The sequence below is a fragment of the Canis aureus genome, chromosome 9 (assembly GCF_053574225.1).
Source record: "Canis aureus isolate CA01 chromosome 9, VMU_Caureus_v.1.0, whole genome shotgun sequence".
Taxonomy (NCBI): domain Eukaryota; kingdom Metazoa; phylum Chordata; class Mammalia; order Carnivora; family Canidae; genus Canis; species Canis aureus.
The window spans coordinates 24,966,001-24,973,731 of record NC_135619.1 but is presented as its reverse complement, the minus strand read 5'-3'; the positions used below and the strand labels follow the sequence as shown (position 1 = coordinate 24,973,731).

At 35.1% G+C, this 7,731-nt stretch overlaps 1 non-coding gene across 1 annotated transcript; it reads left to right on the top strand.

Moving 5' to 3' along the window:
• The first annotated feature begins 6,027 nt into the window (after window positions 1-6,027).
• Window positions 6,028-6,133, top strand: LOC144321506 (U6 spliceosomal RNA). Its single transcript, XR_013387149.1, has one exon. It is a non-coding gene; the product is annotated as a U6 spliceosomal RNA (small nuclear RNA).
• The last annotated feature ends 1,598 nt before the right edge of the window (window positions 6,134-7,731 follow it).

Sequence of the window (7,731 nt, the reverse complement as noted above, 5' to 3'; positions counted from 1 at the left end):
CCAAGAAGTCATGACTCTCTACATTCATCAATCTGTCTCTCTAATCTTGGGAGCAGAAGTGTGTTCTGTGTCCTCCCTTCATATATGGACCCAATAAGAGTTGATTTTTCAGTCTATTCAGTTTTTTATTTGTTGTGAGGTCAGACTTTAAAGCTTTTTACATGGGGAAATGAAAACTGGCAGTCTTCACAATATTTTTAGTTAATGTATTTTGTAGCATATTTTATAGATTAATCTCCTAATTATATTTTTTAGAAAATAATTTTATATTTTCAGGCAAAATTTCTTCTAGCTTAACTTAAGAATCAGTTTTTTTAAGGTACTTAAAACTTCTTATTGTGATTTTCTTTAAAATTAAATTGAATTTGTGGAACACTAACTACTAAGATATTGAGCTTCATCTAAGAACATGGTATCTACCTTGATGAGAACCAGATAGGATAGGATAACTTATTCAATGGGGAGATATTTGGCATTACTATTTAAGTTCTCTTGACTTTTAGAATCAAGTCCTTCTAACTGTATAAAATATCACATTCTTAGCTCACCTACTATAATTACAAGGTCACTGACTCACTTTAAAATCCTGTTGTGCCCTTGCCCTTCAGAATCTTCTACTAGATTTCTCTTAAAGAATTCACCATAAACTCACTGTCCAGTTTATACCCTTGAAAAGGTCTACAAGTTTATCTTAAATAAGTCCTCACTGAACACAAAGTACATTCACAAATCAATTTCTAAAAATACACAGCTCTTGGATCTATGTAAATTAACCTTAGTTTTATATATGTGTCTCTCTATATGAGTGTGTGTATATATATATGCATACACACATATAGAAATATATATTTTAATATATGATCTTATATAATTTCCACAGATCTTATTTTTAGCAGTTTATATTTTTCTTGATGTGGTAATTTAATTTTCATTGTCAGAAGCTTTTGGATTTGATGATCATGCTCAACAACGGACTTTTACAGGTTTTCCCTGTGACTTGGCAGCTTTGTAGATTAAAGTGTTACAGAATGGTGTGAAGAAGGCGACTTTACATATGAAAATACCTTAATTAGCTAAATAAATATATTTAACTTATTTCACTATTGGACTATAGACTTCTTAAGAACATAACATGAGTCTGAATTAAATTTTTATATTCCAGGGTGCTGAGTGTAACTATTTTGTGACTGGTAGGTGGATGTAGTGATCTAAGGTATTGAAGATAATTAACATCCATTGAGTACCTGCTGTGTGTGTCAGTTTGCTAAGCACTTTCCATGAATTTTACCTTTTTCAATAAAGCTCTGAAGTAAGTACTACTATACTTATTCTACATATGGCTCAGAAATATTAAGAAACTTGCTAAAGTTCTCAGCATTAAACAATTATGGAACTATAGTCAATCTAGGCAATTTGATGTCAGAAGTTCATCTTGAATCTAAGCTAAGTTTTTGGTCCTGCCTATATATGCTTCCTACAGATCCCTTATATTGTGTCTAATATTCTGGTCAGGCCTTAGGAGACCTAAGGCCAAGGTGAGCTCAGCCGCTGACTAACAATGAGACTTTGACCATTGTTTCTTACTTCTAACAGAAATAGTTTGTGTCACAGGCACTTTATGATGTATTATTTAAGTAGTTGTAATGACAGGCAAAATAATGCACTCTCTACCTCCAAATATCTACATCCAAATCCCTAGAACCTGTGAATATGTTGTTAAAAGGGAAGAGGAATTGGGCAGCCCAGCTGGCTCAGTGGTTTAACGCCACCTTCAGCCCAGGGTGTGATTCTGGAGACCCAGGGTCGAGTCTCACATCTGGCTCCCTGCATGGAGTTTGCTTCTCCCTCTGCCTATGTCTCAGTCTCTCTCTCTCTCTCTCAAATAAATAAATAAATAAATAAATAAATCTTTAAAAAATGGAATAGGAATTAAGATTATTCATAGAATTAAGGTTGTTAATCAGCTGGCGCTGAGATAGGTATCCTGGTTTATCCAAGTATGCTTAATGTTATTAACAGGTCTTTATAAGAGAAGGAGAGAGGGAGAAGCAGGAGAGGTAGAAGAGGTAGGAGAGTTGATGTCAGAGTGGAAAGAAATGCACCAGGAGCCAAGAACTTCTGGCAGCCTCTAAAGCCAGAAAAGGTAAGATAACATTTACCTTAGAGCCTCCAAAAGGAATTCAAGCCTGCTAATACCTTGATTTTAACTTAGTGTGACCCTTGCAGGTCTCTGGCCTCCAGAATTGTAAGATAATGAATTCATGTTTTATAATTCACCAAGTTTGTGATGACTTTTTTTTTTTCAGTAGTAATAGGAAACTAATATAATTACCATTATAAAACTGTAACATAGATACCATTTTCCTAGTTTTGTGGATATGAAAAGGAGGTTCAAAGTTCAAATGGCATATTAAATACAGATCAGGAAATTAACTCAAGTATTTGGACTCCAAATCCAATGCACTTTTTACTGTAAATCGGGGAGTGTGGATGACAGGCTCTCTAAGGTCCATCTAGCTATAATATTTCATGACTTAATGTGTCAAATGAAATCACAGACTAAAATGTGAGGATTTTTTGGCTCAGTTCTCAGAGTGTTTCTATACCAGAAAAGTTGTGGCATTTTTTGCTGCATACCAAAATAGGTGGGGATTTTGTTTTTGTTTTTGTTTTTTTCAAATGTGAGCCTTTTAGTCTTTGCTCCTGGCTCTGAAGTTTAGCTACTTAGGCTCTTTCATTTACCTAAGTAGTTTTTCTCCTTCTGTGCCTGTTAAGGATTTACTGACAGTCACTAAACTGACTTTCTGCTGACAGAAACTAATTTTTGCTTGACCCACTTCTTGAATGAGAGTTGTCTTTCAACAATTCAAAACATTTTGGACAAGGAGGATTAAATTTGTCATTTGTTATGAAGCCTATTACATTATTTATTTATCTATGTGTGAGAGAGAGCATGAAACAGCAGTGAGAAGGGTAAAGGGAGAGAGAGAATCTCAAGCAGACTACCTGCTGAACACAGAGATGGATGTAGGGCTCAATCTCAGGACCCTGAGATCATGACCTGAGCTTAAATCAAGAGTTGGACACTTCACTTAACTCATTGAGCCATTTGGGTACGCCTATAGTTTCTTATATACATGTTAATTAATATATGTTTATATACTAATATAAATACCTTTAAAATATTTTTAATTTTTTTTTAAAGATTTTATTTATTTATACATGAGAGACACACACTGAGGGGGGGAGGGGCGGGCAGAGACACAGGCAGAGGGACACAGGCTCCCTGCATGGAGCCTGACGTGGGACTCGATCACGGGTCTCCAGGATCACATTCTGGGCTGAAGGCGGCGCTAAACAGCTGAGCCACCCAGGCTGCCCTTTAAAATATTTTTCACTTATAAATTTTACTTTTTAGTTTTAGCATTTTATTTTCAATAACTATTCACAGGATTTAGAGAAAAGTGTGTAGAAAAATAATCTATATTCTGATCAGATAATTCTTTGCTGACCTTTCACACACAGAAAAAAAAAGAAATAATCTATGCAGATGGATAGAAAATATGAACAGAATAGGTTGATGTAGAATGAAAGAAAAAGGAAATGATTTTTATGTGACTGGTTAAGTATATGTGCATACTTATTAAATTTGATAAAATTTAATCACTTTCTATAAGCAGCATCACATATTTGTATAGTATATGATGTACCCAAACAAGAGAAAGTTCTCCATGGGATGCTGCTTACCTGATCTGGTTGTAACACTTCTAAGTGTTTTTTGTTATTTTGGCTTTGGTTTTTGTTGAATTATTTTTAAGCTCCTTAGGAGTTTTGTCAGAAACACTGTTACTAGGGTGGGCAAGAGCATTAAAGTATAGAGGAATGTCCCTGTCATTGAGGAGCTCTGATATTCACTGGGGCTACAGATTATGTCTGAAAAGTTAAATATTAAAATAGAATTCAATGCAAAAGCATAGTATGTACATAACTAACTTACAAATACATCAATATGTTTTAATATTTCATTGAAATGTGTAATATGCAAAGGTGAAAACGAAACCTTTTGTATGTATGGATTATGAATCATTTGAATGCATGTAATATCACTTATTGGGCACTCTTATATCAGGAACTTTATATGCATGAACATAATGATCCCAACAATGGTATAGTGTATCATTATTTTTCCTATTTTATAAATCAGGAAACTAAGGGAGAAGTTAGGTAATATGATGGAGATCACAGGCTAGAAATTCATTGTGAAAATATAACCAGGAACTTTTGATGCCAAATACACGTTTGTTTTTTTGTGTTTTATTGCCATTGTCTGGATAAAAATTCTCTAGTTTTCTTACCCTGGTTATAAACTATTTATAAACTTATAAAGATGCTAGCAATATTTTATCAGGTACAAACACCTCTGAGGCTGATTTGCTACTCAAAGATGAACAATTTGATTTTAGAAATACCTTCTTCCAGGGAAAGAATAGCATTCCAAATGATTTTAAGCAAGTACCTATGCTATAAAAGTAGAACAGTGGAATAACAGATCAGTAGTTAAATTGTGAAAATTCAGAAGTTTATTCATAAGCAGAAGACACCATTTTTGCATTAATTATATAGTTATTAAACTGTTTTCAATTGTTCCTTTTTCTAGAATCAGAATTACTGCCAAGTAATCATTTGTTCATCCAGTAGTCATTTGTTAATAATGGAAAGGAACCATATGTGGCAAAGTTTAACTCTAGTTGAAATTATTGTGTGCTTTTGTATAAGGTTATGAATTGCTATTTTGAATCAATCTCAGGATTTATTTGTGGAGAAAAATGGCACAAACTGCTACTAATTAACTCCTCATCCATTGTGAGAACATTATGTACTAAAATCAATGAATTGGACCCCAAAAGAGCCCATGTTGAAAGCTTTATAACACATGAATAAAAATAAAAATATATGTGTTTGCATTCTAAAACAATTTCATGGAGATGGAATTTAATGATAGTGATTTTTAAGTAGAAATATTTTAAGTTAATGGACTCAATTAGAATCTAGGTTATATTGATTTAAGGCTTAACTTTCTTTTTCTTTTCTTTTAAAGATGTTATTTATTCATGAGAGTCAGAGAGAGGCAGAGACATAGGTAGAGGGAGAAGCAGGCTCCTCACAGGGATCCTGATATGGGACTCGATCCCTAAACTGGGATCACACCCTGAGCCAAAGGCAGAAGCTCAACCGCTAAGCCACCCAGGCATCCCAAGGCTTAATTTTCTGAATGTCTTTTCTGAAGACATTTTCTAATATATCAAAGCTGGTGTAATTGTCATATATACAAATTACACATGTATGTGCATGTGCACATGTGTGGGTATGTGCATATATGTAACCTTAATCAGAGTGAATTACCAATTCATACAGTTCTATTTTAGTCTGCCCTGAGAAGCCTTTTTTTTTTTTTAAATCAGTGTTTCATTTGGGAAAAGGGGCATTTCTTTGGATACACATATGCTGGCTAACAGTTATTTTATAATAATGGTTTTTGTCAGCAATGTGTAAAGAGGTAAAGGAGTTGCATTGGATGGGTAATTTAAGAGTAAATTAATATTAATATTAAATTTGCGATCCAGCCAGACTTTATTGACTTAATTGCTGACCATATCTCAGACATTTTACATTTACAGTATTTCATTCATTCTAAGTTGCATATTTTTAGTTTTCATTGATACATCCTGATTTCAGAGGTCAAAATACAATTGAGGATGTTTTACAATTGTTGACCAGAAAGCAGTTGCTATGTAGTTTCTATTATTATGCATGCAGGGATTTGGTTATAGACATTTATTTCCACATCAACTGAATATGTGCATTGTATTACTGTAAATGTTGAATTTGACATTTAAATGTCAAATAACTTAGATAATTTGAGAAAGGAGTACAGTTGCTGCCTGAAAACCTGCCAGTGATAAATTATGGTAAAATAAATAATCCTTAAAATGTATAGACTTAAATGGTATTTAGAAACTAAGATCTGTGCTCGCTTCGGCAGCGCATATACTAAAATGGAACGATACAGAGAAGATTAGCATGGCCCTTGCGCAAGGATGACACGCAAATTCGTGAAGCGTTCCATATTTTTGAAAACCATATCTGGGGGCATCACAATGCCAGATTTCAGGTTGTACTACAAAGCTGTGGTCATCAAGACAGTGTGGTACTGGCACAAAAACAGACTCATAGATCAGTGGAACAGAATAGAGAACCCAGAAGTGGACCCTGAACTTTATGGTCAACTAATATTCGATAAAGGAGGAAAGACTATCCATTGGAAGAAAGACAGTCTCTTCAATAAATGGTGCTGGGAAAATTGGACATCCACATGCAGAAGAATGAAACTAGACCACTCTCTTGCACCATACACAAAGATAAACTCAAAATGGATGAAAGATCTAAATGTGAGACAAGATTCCATCAAAATCCTAGAGAAGAACACAGGCACACCCTTTTTGAACTCGGCCACAGTAACTTCTTGCAAGATACATCCACGAAGGCAAAAGAAACAAAAGCAAAACTGAACTATTGGGACTTCATCAAGATAAGAAGCTTTTGCACAGCAAAAGATACAGTCAACAAAACTAAAAGACAACCTACAGAATGGGAGAAGATATTTGCAAATGACGTATCAGATAAAGGGCTAGTTTCCAAGATCTATAAAGAACTTATTAAACTCAACACCAAAGAAACAAACAATCCAATCATGAAATGGGCAAAAGACATGAAGAGAAATCACACAGAGGAAGACATAGACATGGCCAACATGCACATGAGAAAATGCTCTGCATCACTGCCATCAGGGAAATACAAATCAAAACCACAATGAGATACCACCTCACACCAGTGAGAATGGGGAAAATTAACAAGGCAGGAAACAACAAATGTTGGAGAGGATACGGAGAAAAGGGAACCCTCTTACACTGTTGGTGGGAATGTGAACTGGTGCAGCCACTCTGGAAAACTGTGTGGAGGTTCCTCAAAGAGTTCAAAATAGACCTGCCCTACGACCCAGCAATTGCACTGTTGGGGATTTACCCCAAAGATACAAATGCAATGAAACGCCGGGACACCTGCACCCGGATGTTTATAGCAGCAATGGCCACGATAGCCAAACTGTGGAAGGAGCCTCGGTGTCCAACGAAAGATGAGTGGATAAAGAAGATGTGGTTTATGTATACAATGGAATATTACTCAGCTATTAGAAATGACAAATACCCACCATTTGCTTCAATGTGGATGGAACTGGAGGGTATTATGCTGAGTGAAGTAAGTCAGTCGGAGAAGGACAAACATTATATGTTCTCATTCATTTGGGGAATATAAATAATAGTGAAAGGGAATATAAGGGAAGGGAGAAGAAATGTGTGGGAAATATCAGAAAGGGAGACAGAACGTAAAGACTGCTAACTCTGGGAAACGAACTAGGGGTGGTAGAAGGGGAGGAGGGCGGGGGGTGGGAGTGAATGGGTGACGGGCACTGGGGGTTATTCTGTATGTTAGTAAATTGAACACCAATAAAAAATAAATTAAAAAAAAAAGAAAAAGAAACTAAGATCTGATCCTAAGTGTTGCTTATTGCTAATGGTGTCACTATTTTTATATGATACACTTATTTACTTGTATATTTACTTTTATATTACTAGGGTAATATAAAATAGTTCCAGAATTGCTAACCCACTCTCC